The sequence below is a fragment of the Lolium perenne genome, chromosome 6 (assembly GCF_019359855.2).
Source record: "Lolium perenne isolate Kyuss_39 chromosome 6, Kyuss_2.0, whole genome shotgun sequence".
Classification (NCBI taxonomy): Eukaryota; Viridiplantae; Streptophyta; class Magnoliopsida; order Poales; family Poaceae; genus Lolium; species Lolium perenne.
The window spans coordinates 136,200,555-136,224,727 of NC_067249.2; the positions used below are offsets into that span (position 1 = coordinate 136,200,555).

Below are 24,173 nucleotides of genomic sequence, written 5' to 3' on the forward strand. Positions count from 1 at the left end.
TTGTGTAGTATCGTTCGTCGCAAAGGAGATACCATTGCCACAGTAATGGCTACCTCTCCACCGAATGTGACGTTCCGACGAGTTTTGCTAGGACAAAGGCTACTGGCATGGAATGCTTTAATTCATAGGTTGGGGGATGTTAACCTGTCGCCTGAACCAGATGAATTTAGGTGGAATTTACATGTAGATGGCTCTTTCTCGGTAAAATCTTTATATAGCGTCATACTTCATTCTGATCTACCGGTTGATAACAATAAGAAAATTTGGAAGATGAAGATACCATTAAAAATAAAAATATTTGGATGGTATCTTCGTCGAGGAGTCATCCTCACCAAAGACAATCTTATTAAGCGGAATTGGCACGGAAGTACTCGATGTGTTTTTTGTCATCATGATGAAACTATTAAACACCTCTTCTTCCGGTGCCAGTTTGCGAGATCTATTTGGTCTGTCATCCAAGTAGCGTCTACCTTGTATCCTCCCACTAGTGTGGCCAATGTCTTTGGTAATTGGCTTCATGGAATAGATTCAAGGTTCAAGTTGCTTCTTAGGGTGGGGGCGCTAGCAGTTATCTGGGCGCTTTGGTTGAGTAGAAATGACAAGATTTTTCTACACTACTTAAAAAGGAGGAACATGTTCCTTATTCTGCCAACCTCGCAATACGTCAAATGTTTTCGTCGTCCTTCGTCGTACTCTTGTTTCGCTTCAGCATGGGCCGCTTCAGCCAGCCCATCAGAATGATTCGTCTCACCCCTCGCTCTTCTCTTCCCTGGCGATCCCTCGATATCCAACCCTAGCCACCCTACCGATCTCCTTTCTCCTCCACGCGCGACCAAGGAAGCCCCAACATGGCGCAGTACCCGGAGGTCCCTGGCGCGTTCCATGCCCGACCGTTCGAGCTCGCCATCATCATCCAAGCTCGTGTGCATGTGCCTACCCATTCTCCTCCCGCACCTCACCCTCCACGCCTCCTCCTGCTACACGTACTTGGGCGACACGCCGGCCCTCTTCCCTGCACCCGGCGCCACTCACACCTTCCCCTCCATCGCCTCCTCACACCGGCCGCCGGATCTAGCCGTCACCATCACCACCGCGCAGATCCGGCTGTCACCACCTCCCCCCTGGACTATCCACGTCTCGGAGCAGTAGTATGGATGCCGAGATCCGACCTTCCCCTCCTCCTCCTCCTCCTCCTCCTCCTCCTCATGTCTATCCATCTCTCTAATCTACAACAATGAGACCATTTACCATGTGTTCTTGCAGTGAATTTAAGGTCAGTACATGTGGACGAATTGAAGCATGTTTTTTACTCTGAATTGAAGCATGGGAAGATGGGATCCAGGCACGCCTTGTGGATATGGGAGGTCAGCCAAATTAACTGTTACTAATTGCCCAGATTTTTCAAGTTATTGATGCTCTATGATTTACCTTGTTAGCAAGGCTGGTATGCACATTGGGGAATCATGGGAACATGGAAGAGCTTTGTGCGCCTCATATGCGGAACTAGAGTGTGTCTGTAACACCCCAAATTGCAATGAAAAGAAAGTTAGAGAATTCCAGAAAACAAAGTTTCAAACCAACAAAAACTTTTCTGTTGCATATAGTACCATGCATAGGACTTGTGCATTTGAGTGATATGCCATGATGATTGCTATTACTTGTTTTAGATATGCTCTAAAACCCTAGGATGATCCTGTGAAGATCAACAACCAAATAAAATCAAAGAAGGAGAAAATCCATAAAATGCAAAACCCTAAAAACCCTCACATATGCCCTATGGCATTTTTATAAATTTTGACCCTAGACCTATTTGGTCTTCACCATTAGTTGAATAATGTTATTAAACACTTATTACAACTTTTGGAACCAGGGTTGCACAATTCAAATGAATTTCAAACACTTTTCCCACTCACATGTGATGATGACCAAATCTGCCAATTTTAGTCTGATCACCACTTTGAGCCCCTGCAATTCAATTTTCCCAAACCAATCTTTGCTAACTCTTTGCACCATTTCAAAGTCAACATCAAGGTGAACAACTTTGATGAAGACCACCCTGCCAAATTCATCTTTGATCACTAGCTATGCTCATCCAAAGTTGCCACTTTATATTAAGATCAACAATCTCCACTTAGCCATTTTGGCCAAATTTTGAAATCTAATTTTTCCACCACCACCTCAATTCATCTCTGGTCAATTACAACTTATCTCAACCTTCACATATCACAAACTTTCACCTTTTGAACTTTTTCCAATTTGGATAATTTTGCATTTTCCAAAATTGGGCACTATTTGCAACTATTGCAAATAGTGATCTACCTCACCAAATTTAAACCAAAGCTATACTACAATGTTCCCTGGTCCCCTTAAACCCTAAATGAAACATAGTGGAGCTAAGGAGGGAGAGAGAGCAAGCATGGCATGGCCATGCCGGCCACATGCCGGCCATGCCGCACCACCCCCTCTCCCCTTGCTTCCCCAACCCTGGCCCCTGCGCCACAGCATGCCACCGCCTCTCCTACGCCACCCTAGCCCAGCCCTGGTCGAGGAGGAGCTCGACAACGCCCAGACCAGCACGCGTCCACGACGCCCTGGACGCCGCTCACGTCGCGCGTGTGCCCGACGCGGACACACACTGGCCACGCGCCGCGCCACGACCTCGAGCACCCCCTGGACCCCCTGCGAGCACGTTGAGCATCACCGTGACACCGCAACGCTCCCAGACACGCCCTCGACCAAGACCCGCAACCGCCGTCGCCGGAGAAGAGAACCCTGGTCCGCCGCGGACGCGACGGACACGGAAGCAATGCGACCTAACCCAGCCTCCCCCGACCGCGCTGTCGCCGCCAAACGCATCGCCTAGCAGAGGAGAACCCGACAGCACCCTCGCCGAGCCCAACCGCTCGCCGGAATCGCCGCGAGCATGTCGACTTCGCCGCAGCCCCACGGTCACTCGCGCGCCTATAAAAGGAGAGCTCCGTTCGTCGAATTAAGCACACCAGCACACTCCCCTCTTCTCACTCGACCGCCTGAGCCACTCCACCGTCGACATTCACCGCCGTAGCCACCCAATTGCCACCTCACTGCCGCCGGACGCCGCGGAAGATCGCCGTCGATTGAAGCCGATCCAGGAGACGCCGCCAGTACCAGGAGCTTCACCGTCGTCCACATCTACATCACGCACACTGCCAGCCACCGCGGGAGCCCTGGTTAGCTCTCCCACCCCCTAGGCTCGCCGCCAGAACCTCTGCTTCTCGCCGGAGAAGACGACGACCGTGCGCCGTTGGATCGCCTTCTAATCCAACGCGCCACGTCACCCCGTACCGTTTCGGGTTTAAACGCCCACTGACGGGTGGCCCCCACCCTGTCAGCAGGCCCGCGCGCACTGGATGCGCTGCTGGGCCATTTTTCTCTGTTTAAACCGTTTCGGCCCACGTTGGTTTCCCGCCGGCCTGTTTAATTCAAATTCGTTTTAAACATTTTCCAAACAATCCAATACTGCACAAACTTTGAAATTAAATAGTTTCAACTTGGCTAAACCAAATTTAGTGAATTTGATATTGTTGGAAAGACACTGAAATTCTCTACAAAATGCCACTGGCCTCTTGGTCAATTTCTTTGTAGAATTAATGTGACAAAAATAACAAGCCAGGGACTTTTCCCTATCCAAATAATTCTTAAAAATCAACCAAAATATATATTAAGTTAATTCCAACTCTAATAGCTCACATTTGACTTACACTAATTGTTTATGCAATAAAATGGTGTGGTCACTTTGCATGATCATGCCATGGTTTTGTGAATGGATATTTTGACTAGTTTAACTAGTTGATATTGTCCAAAACTATTAAAGTTAAATTGTGTGAAGTCTTATACTTCATTTAAACTTGTCTCACATGAATTCATGGGATGTTTGGACCCCTGGTTCCAAACTCTCTTATATGAAATTCTTGAGATTTAAATCAAATGTAGTGTTATTTAAATGGTATGAGGTGTTCCACCTCATTTAAATCATTCTCCCAAATGATGATGATGATGAACATTTGACTTAGGTCAAGATGAGTTCATCCATGATTGTTGGAGAAATTAAATCTTAAGAAGATTTCAATGAGAGGAAATTATTTCTCAAGAACCCTATGGAAACTATCTTGTACATATAGAATACAAATTCTATTTAAATCCCACCACCCATGCACCCTAGTTTATTTATGTGTGTGCATAGAGTAGTTTGTGTGTTTATTTGTGATGTGTGGAATAGCCATTGAATTAGTGAGTAATTATACTCATATTCAAATTTAGACGGTAGCACCGGAGAGTACGCCGAAGAGGAAGGTTGCTACCAGGAGGAGGAGGAGGAACAGTTTGAGAACTACCAAGGCAAGCTAAATTACTATGCAAGTTAATATTCTTGCTAAGTGCAAAGCCCCTTGGGGCATGGCACCATGTTTCTTATCTTTTCTTATGTGAACCCATCCCAAGTTTTTACTTGTTTTCTAAATGATTTACTTTTATAGTTAACTTTGGTCGAAGTACAAGTTGGGTACTAGAGTAGTGAGTTAGTCTCTTCCAAGCAAGGCAAGATAGCACCCCTCATGAATTAGAGCTAGTGCTAATAAACTAAATTTGACTACTCTAGATGGGAGCCTTGTGATTTTGAAAGGATTTTTAAACCTTGGAATGAAGATGCATTCCATTGAATGATTTTTGAAGGTGAATATGACCAAGAGAAGATGGTGATTTTTTTTATAAAACATGATGTTGGTTTGAATGCGATACCTTTCCAATTCTCAAGTACCCCCACAATACCTGATTATGGGTAGGGCTTAACTGGAAGTTTATGCTTCTTAGTATGGGTTCCCTCTAAACAAGCGTCATCGGGGTTATGCCGAAAGCTGCCTCTACCACAAAAGAAACGATACGATATGATGCGAAATGAGGTGAATGTCCGGCCCAAGCCCTGTGCAGTTCCCAGGTTGACAGTTGGTCTTCACTGGGAGGCCAAGCTCATGGGGAGAGGTGCTCATACTAGGGTTCGTAAGTGAAAGGTTATGGTTGATGATCCGCGTACTGTGTTACGATTATTCGGGGAAATCCCGACGGATGAAATCAAATGTTGTGGCACAAGTGTGCAACCTCTGCAGAGTGTAAACCTATTCGAATAGCCGCGTCCACGGTTACGGACGGTTGGAAAGGCCATACAGTTTCCGATGTCATATCTTTGAAAATGATGTTGAAAGGTGATGGTGAAATGATTTGTGGTGGATTGAATTGAAATCACCACTTGAATGGTGGGGATGACACTAATGTTCCCACTTGAGTTAGTTAGCACTTGAGTAAGCTTTTCTCAAAACTTTGTGAACTAAAACTAGCTTTATGCAAATAAACTAGAGCTTAGCAAACCCTACTAGAATGTCTAGCACTTACATTAGTTTGAGTTTGCGAGTACTCAACGTACTCACGGCTTTGTCCCTGGCTATTCAAATGGCCAGAGTATGAAGATGAACAAGGAGATGACCAGCAGGACGCCTACGACAACTAAGCGCCTTCCGACGTCAAGCGTTGGCCTGTGGACTCGAGAGTCCTTGTATCTTACGCTTCCGCTATGTTGAACTATGAACTTGTGTTTGTTCGTTGATCAATAGATCAACTATTCGTGTAATATGGATCATGTGATTCCCATTTGTAAGACTTATGGTTTGTAATGAATGATGACTGTGATACTTAACTATTATGCCTCGCAACAACAATATTCCTGGGATTGCGATGTATGACATAATAGGCATTCGGACTTAAAAATCCGGGTGTTGACAAGTTGGTATCAGAGCCATTGTTTGACCTTAGAAGACCTTAGTTAGAATGGGCGTTCTGAAAAATTTAACTTTGAAATCAAATGAAAGAAATTATTTGTGAAAATTTACTACACTCTTGTCTTTGAGACTTTGCCAAAATTTGATGAATCATGTTCTATCTTATTTTGAATCAACTTAAAACCTTGCCACACTTTGCACTCTCTAACTTACTCCTCCAATTCTCTTTCAGATGGAGCCGAATGAACCCCTCAACACCAAGTTTTATCAGCTTGGAAACGGAGGAAGCTTGATCTTCGAGCATGACCTCGACTCCCTGTCGGATCACCTTGGCCGCCCACACCCCGAGTTTCACGGGATTCAGGTGGACGACCAGCCGGGAGGGGAACTACAGTGGATTATCACTGCCGACTTGAGGGGCAAGCTGGAGCCTCCCACCTCGGAGAGGATCCTTTTCTCTTTCAGGGAAAGCAACTGGCTCGACGGGCTTGCACGTGCTCTTCAGGAAGCACTTGCTCGTCTGTGCGGACAGAATACCGAAGCCCTTCGTGAGGAACGCTGCGCATCTCGCACGGCGTAACTCGACGGAAGACCCATGGATGTGCCACTCCACCCCCCGTTGAGGCACCATGTGGATCACTTGGACTTCATGCTCTACCAGACTCAGAGGGACCTCGACGCCTCTCGCGCTTACGCGAACCAGACCCATGCTCACATCATCGAGCAGGGTGAGGCGATCAAGCTACTCAACAACGACCGCAGGAACCTTCGCCGCCAGCGTGCCAAGAAGGACGCTACGATTCGCCGCCTTCGCGACCGGATCGCGTCACTTGAGGCCACTGTCAAGGCCCAGGAGGATCAGATTCTTCAGATGGAGGATGACGATGAAGGCATCGACATTCAGGGAGGAGACGCCTTTCTGAGCGATGACGATGACTTTGAGGAGGACGAGAACACCGAGGAGGAGGACTACGAGTTCCTGGAGGCCGGACAGGATGACTACGTCCCGATTGATATCGATGATGAGGAGTAGTTGCACTAGTTTCACTTATAGTAGGTGTGAGTTGTATCCCGTCCTTTGTATCGTAGCATGAGAATGGTTCTTAAAACCATTGGAGTATGTGTAGTTTGTACTAGGTATTGCATGAATGAATGAATGTTATGTTTGTCATGAAAAGTTTACAAGTTGTCAAATGTTTTTCAAACTTAACCCAAAATGAACCATAGAATGTTCCCTCTTATCTCATGATCTTCTATATCTTCAGATGGCCCCTCCGAATCGCACCAACGACGCGATGATGCAACTTCTGCAAACCTTGCTTGCAGACCGGGAAACCGAGAGAGCCGAGCGCCAAGCCAACATCATCGCCCTGCAGAACATCGCCAACCAAGGCCATGGAAATCATGACCACCCCGGATCCAAGCTCAAGAACTTCCAGAACACCAACCCTCCGGTGTTTAGCAAGACCGAGGAGCCCCTCGACGCCGACGATTGGCTCCAGACTATGGAGAACAATCTGGAAGTAGCTGGAGTGGAAGCCAACGAGAAGGTGTTGTTCGCCACTCACTATCTCGCTGGACCAGCTCGCGCTTGGTGGACAAGTACCCGTGCCATGAACGGAGGTCAATTCATGACTTGGGAGGATTTCAAACTCAAGTTCAGCAAGTACCATGTACCCCCGGGTCTTATCAAGAAGATGAGGGATGAGTTCCGTGAACTGAAACAAGGTCGCATGACGGTGGTTGAGTACCGCGACAAGTTTCTCACCTTGTCAAGGTATGCCCCTGATGAGACTGACACCGTTGAGAAGAGGAAGGAGAGATTCCTGAACGGGCTGCATGATGAGATGCAGACTGTCCTCGTCAACATCCCCTTCGCCGACCTCGAAGCCCTTGTTGACTCCGCCATCCAGATGGAGGGCAAGTTAAACCAAGCCAATGAGAACCGCAAGCGCCGCATGGCAAATCAGAGTGGATCCAGCCACCCCCAAAAGTTTCGCCCTAGCTCAAGCGGAGGTTTCACTCCGAGACACAACAAACCCCCGATGCAGAACTCTCGCCCCGGTTACCAGAACCGGAGTGGAGGAAACTCCAAGCCAGGAGGCTACAACAACAACTACAACAACAACAACTACAACCGCGCTCCCCCCCCCCGAGCCCCGAACACCAACAACACCAACACCAACACCAACCCCAGAACCGGGAGCAATGCCATTCCCGTTGCGAACAAGCAGGACAAGAGCACTATCACTTGTTATGAGTGTGGTGTAGTGGGGCACTACTCCAACGAGTGTCCTAAGCGTCTTGCCAAGCTCGCCGGCAACACCGCTGCTCCTGCTCAGCAGCAACGCCGTGTCTCCACCGGCAAGAAGTTCGTCCCCAACAACCCCAACAACCGCAACGGCCGCCTCTACCACATGAATGCCGAAGAAGCCCAGGAAGCACCAGATGTTGTGCTGGGTATGTTTTCTGTCAACCACACCCCTGCTAGAGTGTTGTTTGATTCCGGAGCATCGCATTCCTTTGTCACCGAAGATTTTGCATCAACAAGTAAAATTCAACCCCTCAGTTTGAAGCATGTTATGATAGTTCAAATCCCCGGATCAACCACCAAAGCCAGAAAATTTTGCAAAAATGTGCCAATCAAAATCCATGATGTAGATTTCTTTGCAAATCTAATCATACTTGGAACCAAAGGTTTGGAAGTTGTCCTAGGAATGGACTGGATGTCCAAGCACAATGGGTTGATAGACTGCGCCAAGAAAGCCATAACCATGACTAGCAGCACCGGTATCGTAGTTGAGCACGTCTCTGAAAAACTACCCAGAAAATTTACCTGCAACCAAAGTGTATCCAAGCCAACTCTGGATCAAATCAGGGTCGTTTGTCGCTACCCTGATGTGTTTCCAGATGATCTACCCGGTATGCCCCGGACCGGGATATCGAGTTTATCATCGAGTTAATACCCGGAACTGGACCCATCGCCCGAGAGCCTACAGCATGAACGCAATTTGAGCTTGTGGAGCTGAAGAAGCAAATAGATGACATGTTAGCCAAAGGTTTGATTAGACCAAGTGCATCCCCCTGGAGATCCCCCGTCTTGTTTGTTGACAAGAAGGATGGTGCAAATCGTTTATGCACAGACTATCGTAAGCTTAACGATGTCACCATCAAAAACAAATACCCCTTACCCAAGATCGAAGACTTGTTTGACCAACTCACCGGATCCCGAGTTTTCTCGAAGATTGATCTTCGAACTGGATACCACCAACTGAAGATCCGAGCCACCGACATTCCAAAAACTGCCTTTACCACCAGATATGGGTTGTATGAGTACAACGTCATGTCGTTTGGATTGACCAATGCCCCCGCTTATTTCATGAATCTCATGAATAAGATCTTCATGAACTTCTTGGACAAATTTGTCGTTGTTTTCATCGACGACATTCTGGTCTACTCCAAGTCCGAAGAGGAACATGAACAGCATTTGGAGATTGTTCTAGAAACCCTTAGACAGCACCAGTTGTACGCTAAGTTTAGCAAGTGTGAGTTTTGGCTGGAAGAAGTTGGATTCCTCGGACACATCTTGTCTGCAGGAGGAATTGCCGTAGATCCCGCCAAGATCAAAACTGTTATGGAATGGAAAGCCCCAACCACACAAACTGAGGTCCGTGCTTTTCTTGGATTAGCCGGATATTACCGCAGATTTGTAGAAGGTTTCTCGAGCATCGCTCGACCAATGACCCAACTGCTGAAAAAGGACAGAAAGTTTGAGTGGACCGACAAGTGTGAAGAGAGCTTTCAACAGCTCAAGAGTAGACTGACAACAGCCCCAATCCTGATCATGCCAGATATCGCAAAGCCCTTTGACGTATATTGCGACGCCTCCAAGACTGGACTTGGATGCGTGCTTATGCAAGAAGGCAAGGTTGTGTCCTATCTTTCAAGACAACTCAAGCAACATGAACAGAATTACCCAACCCACGACCTCGAGCTTGCAGCCGTGGTCTTAGCCTTGAAAGTTTGGCGTCATTACCTCATGGGTAATCGATGCGAGATCTACTCCGACCACAAAAGCCTCAAATACATTTTCACCCAGAAAGAGTTGAACATGAGACAACGCCGATGGATCGAATTGATCAAGGATTACGACATGGAGATTCACTACCACCCCGGCAAGGCCAATGTGGTAGCGGATGCTTTGAGTCGACTGCCGTGCCAGTTGAACTCCATGCTCGCAACCGAACAGCCCAGTTTGCACCAAGAGTTTGAACAGTTCAGACTTGAACTCGTTAGTGAAGGATTCCTAGCCAGCATAGAACTGCAACCCACCTTGGTTGGTCAGATCAAGGAAGCCCAGAAAGACAACGCTAGCATTGACGGAATCAAGAAACAGATAGCCGCAGGAAAAGCCCCCGGATTCACCATTGACGAAGCCGGAGTGCTTTGGTACAAAGAACGTCTCTGCGTACCATCGGACTCTGACTTGAAGCAAGTCATCCTGCAAGAAGCCCATGACACCCTTTACTCCATCCACCCCGGAGGTACCAAGATGTACCAGGACCTAAAGGAACAATTTTGGTGGCACGGAATGAAGAGAGAGATCGGTAGCTATATCGCTAAATGTGACATCTGCCAGAGAGTCAAGGCAGAACACCAAAGACCCGCTGGACTGTTGCAACCCCTTCAGATTCCAGAATGGAAATGGGACTCCGTAGGAATGGACTTTATCACCGGACTGCCCAAATCCAGCAAAGGCAATGATTCCATATGGGTAGTGGTCGATAGATTGACCAAAGTCGCCCATTTCATCGCCGTCAAAACCACTTATCAAGGCCCCAAGTTAGCTGAACTCTACATCTCCAGAATAGTTGCTTTGCACGGAACCCCCAAATCGATAGTGTCAGATAGAGGATCACAGTTCACCTCAAGGTTCTGGCAGAAGGTGCACGAAGGACTAGGCACTCGCCTAAATTTCAGCACCGCCTATCACCCTCAGACCGACGAACAGACTGAGAGAGTAAACCAGATACTGGAAGACATGCTTAGAGCATGCGTACTGGAATACGGATCCAAGTGGGAAGACTGCCTACCTTACGCAGAATTCTCATACAACAATAGTTATCAAGCCAGCCTACAGATGGCCCCCTTTGAAGCCTTGTACGGAAGGAAGTGCCGTACCCCCCTGAACTGGTCAGAAGTCGGAGAGAGTCAAGTTTTCGGCCTGGACGTTCTTCGTGAAGCCGAAGAGAAGGTTCACAAGATCCGTGAGTATCTCAAGACTGCGCAATCCAGACAGAAGAGCTACGCTGACAAAAGACGTCGGGAGATGACCTTTGAGATCGGAGATTTCGTCTATCTCAAAGTATCCCCCTTGAAAGGGATGCAAAGGTTTCAGCTGAAAGGAAAGCTTGCACCTCGCTATGTGGGACCTTTCCAAGTCCTCAGCCGCCGAGGTGAAGTATCTTATCAACTGGAGTTGCCTGAAGAAATGTCGGCTGTGCACGACGTTTTTCACATCTCACTTCTCCGGAAATGCCTTGAAGTCCCTGAGAAGACCGAAGTGTTCAAGAACATCGATCACCGATCGGTGGATATCAACCAGGATCTGACTTACCGCGAAGTGCCGATTCGCATCCTAGAAGAAGCGTACAGAACCACCCGCACCCGAAGCATCAAGTTTCTGAAGATCCAATGGAGCAATCATACCGAGGATGAAGCCACCTGGGAACGCGAAGACTTCATGAAGAAGGAGTACCCAGATCTCTTTAGTACCTAACTTTCTTTTCGATCTCGGGACGAGATCTTTTGTAAGGGGGAAGGGTTTGTAACACCCCAAATTGCAATGAAAAGAAAGTTAGAGAATTCCAGAAAACAAAGTTTCAAACCAACAAAAACTTTTCTGTTGCATATAGTACCATGCATAGGACTTGTGCATTTGAGTGATATGCCATGATGATTGCTATTACTTGTTTTAGATATGCTCTAAAACCCTAGGATGATCCTGTGAAGATCAACAACCAAATAAAATCAAAGAAGGAGAAAATCCATAAAATGCAAAACCCTAAAAACCCTCACATATGCCCTATGGCATTTTTATAAATTTTGACCCTAGACCTATTTGGTCTTCACCATTAGTTGAATAATGTTATTAAACACTTATTACAACTTTTGGAACCAGGGTTGCACAATTCAAATGAATTTCAAACACTTTTCCCACTCACATGTGATGATGACCAAATCTGCCAATTTTAGTCTGATCACCACTTTGAGCCCCTGCAATTCAATTTTCCCAAACCAATCTTTGCTAACTCTTTGCACCATTTCAAAGTCAACATCAAGGTGAACAACTTTGATGAAGACCACCCTGCCAAATTCATCTTTGATCACTAGCTATGCTCATCCAAAGTTGCCACTTTATATTAAGATCAACAATCTCCACTTAGCCATTTTGGCCAAATTTTGAAATCTAATTTTTCCACCACCACCTCAATTCATCTCTGGTCAATTACAACTTATCTCAACCTTCACATATCACAAACTTTCACCTTTTGAACTTTTTCCAATTTGGATAATTTTGCATTTTCCAAAATTGGGCACTATTTGCAACTATTGCAAATAGTGATCTACCTCACCAAATTTAAACCAAAGCTATACTACAATGTTCCCTGGTCCCCTTAAACCCTAAATGAAACATAGTGGAGCTAAGGAGGGAGAGAGAGCAAGCATGGCATGGCCATGCCGGCCACATGCCGGCCATGCCGCACCACCCCCTCTCCCCTTGCTTCCCCAACCCTGGCCCCTGCGCCACAGCATGCCACCGCCTCTCCTACGCCACCCTAGCCCAGCCCTGGTCGAGGAGGAGCTCGACAACGCCCAGACCAGCACGCGTCCACGACGCCCTGGACGCCGCTCACATCGCGCGTGTGCCCGACGCGGACACACACTGGCCACGCGCCGCGCCACGACCTCGAGCACCCCCTGGACCCCCTGCGAGCACGTTGAGCATCACCGTGACACCGCAACGCTCCCAGACACGCCCTCGACCAAGACCCGCAACCGCCGTCGCCGGAGAAGAGAACCCTGGTCCGCCGCGGACGCGACGGACACGGAAGCAATGCGACCTAACCCAGCCTCCCGACCGCGCTGCCGCCGCCAAACGCATCGCTCGCGCAGGAGAACCCGACAGCACCCTCGCCGAGCCCAACCGCTCGCCGGAATCGCCGCGAGCATGTCGACTTCGCCGCAGCCCCCACGGTCACTCGCGCGCCTATAAAAGGAGAGCTCCGTTCGTCGAATTAAGCACACCAGCACACTCCCCTCTTCTCACTCGACCGCCTGAGCCACTCCACCGTCGACATTCACCGCCGTAGCCACCCAATCGCCACCTCACTGCCGCCGGACGCCGCGGAAGATCGCCGTCGATTGAAGCCGATCCAGGAGACGCCGCCAGTACCAGGAGCTTCGCCGTCGTCCACATCTACATCACGCACACTGCCAGCCACCGCGGGAGCCCTGGTTAGCTCTCCCACCCCCTAGGCTCGCCGCCGTAACCTCTCGCTTCTCGCCGGAGAAGACGACGACCGTGCGCCGTTGGATCGCCTTCTAATCCAACGCGCCACGTCACCCCGTACCGTTCGGGTTTAAACGCCCACCGACGGGTGGCCCCCACCCTGTCAGCAGGCCCGCAACCCATGCCGGATGCGCTGCTGGGCCGTTTTTCTCTGTTTAAACCGTTTCGGCCCACGTTGGTTTCCCGCCGGCCTGTTTAATTCAAATTCGTTTTAAAACATTTTCCAAACAATCCAATACTGCACAAACTTTGAAATTAAATAGTTTCAACTTGGCTAAACCAAATTTAGTGAATTTGATATTGTTGGAAAGCCACTGAAATTCTCTACAAAATGCCACTGGCCTCTTGGTCAATTTCTTTGTAGAATTAATGTGACAAAAATAACAAGCCACGGACTTTTCCCTATCCAAATAATTCTTAAAAATCAACCAAAATATATATTAAGTTAATTCCAACTCTAATAGCTCACATTTGACTTACACTAATTGTTTATGCAATAAAATGGTGTGGTCACTTTGCATGATCATGCCATGGTTTTGTGAATGGATATTTTGACTAGTTTAACTAGTTGATATTGTCCAAAACTATTAAAGTTAAATTGTGTGAAGTCTTATACTTCATTTAAACTTGTCTCACATGAATTCATGGGATGTTTGGACCCCTGGTTCCAAACTCTCTTATATGAAATTCTTGAGATTTAAATCAAATGTAGTGTTATTTAAATGGTATGAGGTGTTCCACCTCATTTAAATCATTCTCCCAAATGATGATGATGATGAACATTTGACTTAGGTCAAGATGAGTTCATCCATGATTGTTGGAGAAATTAAATCTTAAGAAGATTTCAATGAGAGGAAATTATTTCTCAAGAACCCTATGGAAACTATCTTGTACATATAGAATACAAATTCTATTTAAATCCCACCACCCATGCACCCTAGTTTATTTATGTGTGTGCATAGAGTAGTTTGTGTGTTTATTTGTGATGTGTGGAATAGCCATTGAATTAGTGAGTAATTATACTCGTATTCAAATTTAGACGGTAGCACCGGAGAGTACGCCGAAGAGGAAGGTTGCTACCAGGAGGAGGAGGAGGAACAGTTTGAGAACTACCAAGGCAAGCTAAATTACTATGCAAGTTAATATTCTTGCTAAGTGCAAAGCCCCTTGGGGCATGGCACCATGTTTCTTATCTTTTCTTATGTGAACCCATCCCAAGTTTTTACTTGTTTTCTAAATGATTTACTTTTATAGTTAACTTTGGTCGAAGTACAAGTTGGGTACTAGAGTAGTGAGTTAGTCTCTTCCAAGCAAGGCAAGATAGCACCCCTCATGAATTAGAGCTAGTGCTAATAAACTAAATTTGACTACTCTAGATGGGAGCCTTGTGATTTTGAAAGGATTTTTAAACCTTGGAATGAAGATGCATTCCATTGAATGATTTTTGAAGGTGAATATGACCAAGAGAAGATGGTGATTTTTTTTATAAAACATGATGTTGGTTTGAATGCGATACCTTTCCAATTCTCAAGTACCCCCACAATACCTGATTATGGGTAGGGCTTAACTGGAAGTTTATGCGTCTTAGTATGGGTTCCCTCTAAACAAGCGTCATCGGGGTTATGCCGAAAGCTGCCTCTACCACAAAAGAAACGATACGATATGATGCGAAATGAGGTGAATGTCCGGCCCAAGCCCTGTGCAGTTCCCAGGTTGACAGTTGGTCTTCACTGGGAGGCCAAGCTCATGGGGAGAGGTGCTCATTCTAGGGTTCGTAAGTGAAAGGTTATGGTTGATGATCCGCGTACTGTGTTACGATTATTCGGGGAAATCCCGACGGATGAAATCAAATGTTGTGGCACAAGTGTGCAACCTCTGCAGAGTGTAAACCTATTCGAATAGCCGCGTCCACGGTTATGGACGGTTGGAAAGGCCATACAGTTTCCGATGTCATATCTTTGAAAATGATGTTGAAAGGTGATGGTGAAATGATTTGTGGTGGATTGAATTGAAATCACCACTTGAATGGTGGGGATGACACTAATGTTCCCACTTGAGTTAGTTAGCACTTGAGTAAGCTTTTCTCAAAACTTTGTGAACTAAAACTAGCTTTATGCAAATAAACTAGAGCTTAGCAAACCCTACTAGAATGTCTAGCACTTACATTAGTTTGAGTTTGCGAGTACTCAACGTACTCACGGCTTTGTCCCTGGCTATTCAAATGGCCAGAGTATGAAGATGAACAAGGAGATGACCAGCAGGACGCCTACGACAACTAAGCGCCTTCCGACGTCAAGCGTTGGCCTGTGGACTCGAGAGTCCTTGTATCTTACGCTTCCGCTATGTTGAACTATGAACTTGTGTTTGTTCGTTGATCAATAGATCAACTATTCGTGTAATATGGATCATGTGATTCCCATTTGTAAGACTTATGGTTTGTAATGAATGATGACTGTGATACTTAACTATTATGCCTCGCAACAACAATATTCCTGGGATTGCGATGTATGACATAATAGGCATTCGGACTTAAAAATCCGGGTGTTGACAGTGTCAGACGTAAGACGGTAGAAAGCGCTCTGGCTTTGACGATGCCTGATGAAGCGATGATTGTTGGGTGTCAGGTAGCAGCACAACTTCGTTCATTGAAGATGATGCTACATTTTCTATATTGGTGCCTAACATCGTCCACGTCCTTAGAAATCTGATGGAAGGTTTGTAAATAGCTTTCCTTTGTACTCTTCTTGTACACTATTGATTTTAAAATCTATGCTCAACTGAAAAAACGAGAAGTATCTGTATATCCCTTTGTTGTTTGTCAGCTTGTGTCGTGGTGCTCACTCGTTGACCTTAACATGTTGAAATAAATATCTCTCTGTGTTTCTTATCTGCTGCTTTTGGCCGTCACATGCAGCAGCCTACAGACACACGAGCCCAGCCCCAAACTACTATACAACACTCCAAGAAATCATACCCACAATGGAGCAGGTGAATAATTCTCATCCACCAACTCATGGAAGTTTCCAAATATTACACATTACCAATATTCATGTTGTTGTACGATTTGCATCGTCTTATTTTTCCTTTTTCTATTTCCTAACATTCTAGGTTGCTCACTATCCAAATTGAACTATTTGGAATAAGGAATACTTACCACATGTTTGCTTGTTTTACTGTCAATGATATACCAATTAACTTAGGATGATAGATTCAAGAATCAAGATGGAGGGCATACATTTTAACACAAGCTTAATTTATACGGTGGATATATAAAGTGTAAATGAATGTGATGTCATGTTCTTCTTTCTCGCAAGAATTATACCATCGGAATATAATATAAGTTCATGGTTCAAGTCTCTGATGGAACTATAATAGCAGTCTGAACATGTTAATTTGAAGTAGAAAGATGCATTTAGTTGTTATTAACTGTCAACCAGCGTTCTGTGGTCTTGTTCCCACAAAAGAAATACTGGGCGTCTCTCTGAAAATATTCTCAAAATTCTTCTTTAGGTAGATCTCCTTTCAGGTTGTTGGAAAATTAATGATCAATCATTTTTAGCATATATATATGTCTGTTGCTTCAGATTCTTATCCTTTATGTGTCATACTGTATTGCCTCCCTTTGAGTTGAAGAAAAAAAATGTGCATTGCCAGCTGCAGATGGGTGATTGGCCATCTGATGAGGCAAACGATGGCTGAGTTAAGTAAGTTTCTTTGAGGTGTATCTGTGTGAGACCTGGGATTTAAATGCAAGAAGGTAAGACACAAGTTGTTCTTTTTCTTAGTTGTGGGTATGTGGCTTCGTTTTGTTTATGCCCGTCTTTACTTTTTTATTATTGGCGGACCGTGATCAATCATTTTTTGCCAACTAAGGTTTGTGAATCTAGATGAAATCCCTGGAGGGGTATGATCTCACATGGACATTGTTCATCATTAAAGTTATGCCCTCCCTGGAGGAACTATATTCGACAGTATGTTCCTATCCGAAGCTCGATCTCTTCTTTCTACTGTATGCATCAAACTTTTATGTTAGATTCTGTCAGAACTTCACTATCATATAAAATATGGGAAATTAGTAGCATGTGTTTGTTCACTCTGTCCTATGACATGCAGGTGTGGAGTCACATGTGTAAAATGGAAATGAATGAGGAGAGCACTCTTGTAGGATTGGACTAGGCATAGGTGCCCGATAACTAGACATGGAGACCCGGATCCGACCTTCCCTGCTTGATCTTCCTTTTTTCCTGACCTCCCCGCTCGGTAACATACTTTACCTAACCTGACCTAACACATTGAGGTAGTATTATGCTCGACTGATTCTTCAATGAGATCTCTTAGAATCTGGAACATAGGAACAGACATATACTTGAGGTCTCAAGTTGAGGCGGAGTTCCAATTGCTTCACAAAGGCCATCGTCATCTTATACACTGCTTATATCAACGCCGGCAACTCAAAGACACCCCTATCTGGTCAGTTTAGGTCTCCTAGAATCTGTATTTGCTGAAAATATCTGTATTTACTGAAAATTATAGAACTTAAACTCCTTTGAATATTAAAATGCATGTGCATTTGCGTGATATATCAGATATGGAAAGGCTAACTGAGCTGTGATGTCAGTATCTATAAAACTTGTATTGGCAGAAATGTGGCACACTTGTGCAAATTTTACCGAGTACTTTCCTATTCCCTTGTCTCGTTTATTAGCTAAATTATTGTTGTTTACCTCCAATGTGAGCTGCATGTTATTTGAATCCTGCAATCCAGCAGAGGTTTATTATTTAGGTTTATTTATGGACTGAAAGATCTGGAATGAAAGATCTCATGAGTGGGGGAACAATATAGCAAAGAAGGGGCTTGGAGGATTAGAGTGGTCCATGCCATTCTCCATATGAGTTCCCCTTGCGACTGCTATTCTGATGCAGCTCGCCATTTTTTACTATGCTCCTCAACGTTGTTATGACTCAAGTTGTGGTGCCAAACTGCCAATGTTAGTGGCCTTTATAGTCTTATATCTGCATGCAAGTGTAGCTCGGCATGGGAACAAGCACGCATCCCAGGTAGTGTGCACAGAATTGAGGTGAAGCCAGGCAGCGACATCAACAACAACATGGACGTCGAAGTCGCCACGCACCAGTCTGATGATTGCTGTGAGCTACTTTGACACATATAGAGCCATTGTACATGTTCTTTGTTTCTCTGTCCAGCTGTTAATTGAATATCTGGAGCTTTGTAACAAATTTACAGAAATATTTACTATCAGCTTTCAAGTTTGGCTAAACTGTATATACAATTTACTTGACCTTGAAATATATTTTTTCCATTGTAAAAACAATTTCATTTAGTCTTGAAAAAACACTGTGGGTTTTCTTATATTTACAACATGTAGGCATGGGCTTGAAAAAACTTAGTTGTGTTAAATAATTGAGGTTTCTTGATGAAATGATATGAATATCAGTAATGTGATTTTCAAGACGAGTTATGATTTATGGATGGAAAATGAAAATAAGAAGTGCACCCGGCTTCATGGATGGTGGTTCATCTCAGCTGTAGCTGAAGATTGATTGAAGACATTATTTCCTGAATATGAAATCCTTATGTGTATTTGTAGTTGCCGTGCGCCCCTTGACCACCTTATCGTAATGAAAATTAGGACGATTTTCAAGCTATTCAAAATATAACAGGAGTGTAGGCTTAGATATAGATAGTGAATTAGTGATACATTACACCGTCGTCCTAGCTTGTGACTTTTGATCATCTTCAAGCACCTTGAGCTCTACAGAAGCTAAGGCAACATATATGTGTATTCTTTCTTATTTTTCCTCCAAGCCATTGTTTTTAGAGAGATGGCTATTATGTTGAAGACCAGGTGAAAACTAGTTGGTTGTCAAGGTCCATGTGAATGTAATTGGATTGACAATAAGATGATAAGAGAATAAGAGTGATGAATATTTGCGCACCACCAAAACATTCCCTGTGAAACATTTTTCGTGTCCATGTGTGGGTAGAGGAAGAACAATATTTTATGCTCTCGAAGATATGATGGAGAGTAACAAGTGAGTAGCAATCTGAGAGAAAAAAAATGGAAGGATTAAATGGAAGGAACATTATGCCTTCCATGTCCTGTAGCACCAAGTTAAGCTCTGGAGATGGAAGAAATTCAGAGGACGGGAGAGATGAAGAAATAATGGACCATGGGACGGGATGGGAGATTGAAGAGAAAAAAGAGTCAAGATCTTCCTCAAATGTTGTGGCATGAAAAAGATATCACTAAAAGGAGAATGTTGTTGTGGCAACACATTTTGTGAATCAATATACTAGGTGTACAAATATCTAAGGAGTATTGAGGAATATATATATTTATTAATACAAATATATTAGTAGAATGCTTATTTCATATCTAAATGATGTCAATTATATAAGTTATTAAAATATGCTTTAAACGAGATAGAATCTTATTGGTTTGTGGAACATAGTGTGGCTTTTTTTCAGACACGTGGAATTTTGCATGTATTGTATTGACATGTTATGAGTAAAAATAGTGACCCACCCTTTTCGTCGATTCGCTGGATTTTGAATGTTCATAGTGAGTTGTGAATTATATATGTGCATTGAGAAATAAATTTGAGAACCCGTGGCAACGCACGGGCATTTGTACTAACTAGATGATACCCCGCGCGTTGCCGCGAGAACTGATTGAAATTTATTTGAATGTATTTGTTTTATAAATAGTATTGTTGTTGTTGGTATTTATTTTATAAATAACTTTAGAAAAGCGGATAGAAATGAAGTAAGAAACCAAATGTGTCAATGTGAGAACCCATAAAGGAAAGAGTTCTTATTTATTCTATTGGACAATTAGTAAATGGCAGAGTTTATTGAGAGGTGTTTGTGCGGGTGCCTTCTTCTTCGATGAAAATTTGAACATGGGGGGCTCCTTTCTTCATGCACTCAACGATGTATTTGGCAGGCTTGAATGGATGATCCTCGTGAAGCTTTGTGGTGCCTTTGAAAGTAATACACGTCAGTGTTTTTTCAGTATTCTTCATGTCTGCAATAGCTTACATGTACTTTTTGTGAGCTTCTCTAGATGAATGAAGAAAAGAGGGGGTAGAGTTTTTTTTTTGCGTCAGATTGAATCTTGCAAAAAATAGTTCTGTGATGTTAAATATAAGGCAAGTATGTGAATATGAAAAGACAAATAAATTTGATGAAGTGGCCGTACCTGCTGCTTTCTTGCGGATTGTCCATGTAAGAGAAAAGTCTATGCAGAAAGAGATGGTGAACTTGTAGGGAGTACAATTGTTGGGGTGGTGTTATATAAGTGTATCGAAACCTTGAAGAGTGTCAAACCGTAAGAAAGTTTTCAATAATATTGAATTGGGCAGTGAATGTGTAGAAACTGACAAAGTAACGTCATAAATTTGTAGAGTCACGGACGGTAGTAAAATTGTTACTTTATTGTATTATTTGAAGTAGTTAATGAAGGCATTAACATGGTGCATGGTTGAATGATTTCAGGGAATATTTTAAGACAACAATGAGAAGAATAAGGATTTTGAGCAGCACAAACTTGGAAATGGTGCAAAAAGAACTGAAAGCTGCATTTATTAATAATAATGTCCGTGCAGGTACATGTAGACACAGTCGATAACATACATATAGTTCGTGATGTTTCTCAGTTACAATAGATGCAGATCTAGGGTGATGGGTATTATCAATCAAAGTAACACTCGGTTCTTGTTGTAGGTCGTGAAGCTGCTAATTAGTCGATCGAAAACCGTCATATCTTCTGCATCACTGTAAAAAGTAGCATGGTACAAATATAAGTAACATGTAAGAAAACACTGAATAGTGGAATGAAAAAAGCCTTTGCTGATAGTAGGAAAGCTGAACTGAACTTTCTCCGTTAACATATAACTGAACTTGATCGGGAGAAGCAGGAATATCAGTGCGTGAAGCAAAAAAAATAGCAACAAATGAGAAGAGGGCAATAGGACATACCAGTATTTGCCCTGAACCTAGGAATTTACGTTACCACACAGCAGCAGGATGAGACATGAAAGAAGAGTAGACACCCAGGTAGTATAAAGATTATTTCGTCGGCGCCAACATCTGTAGAACCTGTATTTGTGGCCAAGTTTCCAGAATTTGAGTAAAGTTAAATTTGTGACTAATTAAGTAGAAGGACATGATAGGAAAAAGGGATAAGACAAAGAGGACTGGCTCACCAAGGGGAGGGGAAGTATGAGCGTTGTGCCAGATTGGAAGAGAAGATGCAGCGATGTGAAATATATAGCCTGAGACGGGCTCCTCGGATTCCTCCATCAGTTACCTAAGCAATTGTTTCTTGCAGGAATCGCGGGGGAGATGAAGAGGAGAGGACTGCGGTAGACTGTTCTGGAGATTGGGTCAGAGGTGGAAGACATACAGGTAGGTTCTTGATAGATCGATGAGATGCGTTCGTGGAGGAAGATGAGATGCTTCGTGGGAGAAGAGGAATAGCATGGGCTGGGCCTGAGGTGAGTGGAGGGCTGGAGATATGGGCTGCATCAGGCAGGCCGGAAGAACGTACGTAGCGGAAGCCGGAAAACAAAGGATCCGAGAGGAGTCGGTCAGCGTACAGGCGACCGGAGACCAGAGCGTCGGTTTTAGCATACCTGGCAGAATTGCTGACGTGGATGGGCTGCATGTCAAGAGAAATAGGTAAGTGGGGATGAACTTCTTCGTTATATAGGATACCTAATAATAGTGGAGTTAAGGTTTCTGCCAAAATTTTCGTCCAACTTTTTTTAGGACGATTTTGCCCTCCCACCAAATCCCATATAACGCACCAATGCCATAGAAATAACGGTTCATGGTGCCGCCTCGCTGTGATGATTCCACCTCCAAACTGGTCCACGCTCCTGCGGTGATGGGCCACGTAGTGTGCAGCTGGCCCAAGAAAACCATCCGGATTAACGATTGCTGCGTGCTAGGAACTGCCCCTCTCAAATTAGTCCCATACCGCTTAGTTATAGGGAGTCTCACCAGTTTATATACCTAAATTTTTTGGATATCAACAAGCAGCCAAAGATTTGATGAGGGATTGTGTGGTGGCGCGAGCTCATATGGACGGAAAACAACAATCTCGCCGTAGAGCACAGCTGGTGTGGCGAGGCATGCATACGAGAAGCCAAGAAGGAAGATATTTGCTTTCGTTCTCGGTACTTTGCAGCATAGAGAGACGCTGTTGTGTAGAAGGTACGGGTGAATCAGATTCGGTGTGATTAACTAATTCAATAATGTGTTAGGTTATATTTGGATTAATTTTGCATGTGGGATTTTGTTGAAATTTGGATGTAGGCACAAGCGACATGCTCCTGGCCGAGCACCTCGGCTGCCTCCGGAAAGCCACCGCTTGCACCGACTACCTTGAGTCTGCGCCTGGGACCAGATTGACAACGAGGAGATCCTCACAACTGGCCCGTGCCCTGGAGTTTTGATTCTAAATTTCGAAATTGTTATACTATATTTCTGATTATGAATCTCAGCAAATTCTCTTGATCAATGGATCTCCATCCGATTGTGCCAGCATATGTGTTCATGCGTATTCTGTGATTGAATAAGATCAACATACGGGCTGGTGCTAAGTTCTTGATATGGAACCAAATAAATACCTTGCGGGTAAAATCTGTGATGCTAGCTAGATGCAAACACCAATGATTTTTTATCTTCCGACCCAAAGACAGTTTTGCTGAACTTGATTTTTTGAGCACTTCAATCATTTATGATGATGCTATATAAAAATGCTAGCAGATGTCGACTAGGAGAAATGTAGATCATCATAGCGCCGTGGTGACACATGTGTTGATTATGATGCCGTGCAGATGCTTTAGTATCAAGGAAGGAGGAGGATCTCAGTTGTTCTTTTTCTGCATTCATCTTAAAAACTTCCTTATTTATGCATAACTTTAAAATTTTAGCTTATTTTGCAATTGTTAGAGTAATTTTTATTTTCTATTTTTAAGTTAATATATTTTTTTCCGCGGCAACGCGCGGGCATTGTCCTAGTAATGACAAAAATTTCTCCTTGTTGCAGGTCATCTACAGATGTACAGGGATTCTTCGTTCATGGTTACCTCTTCAGCGCATGGAGAACCGAGACCAATTTACGGAGGTCTGTACACGGTTGGAGGCTACGGCGAGGGATACTTTTTTCCTACATGGGTGGCAGCATAGTCTACGGATTGAAGCCCCACCCACACCTTAGGCGTTATATGATTCATCGTTTCGATATGTATTTCGCCTAGATATTTTTTTAGTTTGGCAACTTTTTTGGACTCGAGACTCAATAACGGTTGTGTGCATCCTGGTTATGAGAAGGCTAGATGTAATTGCTTCCCCAAAAAGTAATAAAGCATCCTTTATAAAAAAAAATGTACAGGAAAAGCAACATAGCAGAAGGTTAACCAAGTTGCTGACCAGTCAATATCTATCTTTTACCATTATTATGCAAACTTCATGGTAAGAATAGATACATACGTCATAACCAACAGAGCCTTTCCTCTCCCCCGACCCCTCTCCTCTCCCGACCCCCACCCCAACCCTAACCGCCGCCGCCGATAGCGCCACCGGGGCAAAGACCCACAGGGCGTGGCGGCGGCTGGGGCCCTTCCTCGTCGACGTGGGTGACGGCGGACGGGATCTCCTCCTCGACGCATACGGTGGATCGGGCGGCGTAGGTGATGGGCGGCAGTGGCTCTGTGCTGCAGACCCCCCTCCTGTAGGCTCACCCCAGCAGCACAACGGCAGG

At 44.6% G+C, this 24,173-nt stretch overlaps 3 long non-coding RNA genes across 3 annotated transcripts; 2 read left to right on the forward strand and 1 right to left on the reverse strand.

Moving 5' to 3' along the window:
* Positions 1-15,938: 15,938 nt before the first annotated feature.
* LOC127330368 (uncharacterized) lies at positions 15,939-16,373 on the forward strand. Its single transcript, XR_007869250.1, has 2 exons — positions 15,939-16,094; positions 16,295-16,373. It is a non-coding gene; the product is annotated as an uncharacterized lncRNA (long non-coding RNA).
* Positions 16,374-17,069: 696 nt separating this feature from the next.
* On the forward strand, positions 17,070-18,428 carry LOC127330367 (uncharacterized). The gene is made up of 3 exons (XR_011746551.1): positions 17,070-17,351; positions 17,494-17,640; positions 17,719-18,428. It is a non-coding gene; the product is annotated as an uncharacterized lncRNA (long non-coding RNA).
* Positions 18,429-20,958: 2,530 nt separating this feature from the next.
* On the reverse strand, positions 20,959-21,827 carry LOC127330366 (uncharacterized). Its single transcript, XR_007869248.2, has 3 exons — positions 21,610-21,827; positions 21,383-21,502; positions 20,959-21,178 (listed from the first exon to the last, which is right to left on the reverse strand). It is a non-coding gene; the product is annotated as an uncharacterized lncRNA (long non-coding RNA).
* Between the last annotated feature and the right edge of the window lie 2,346 nt (positions 21,828-24,173).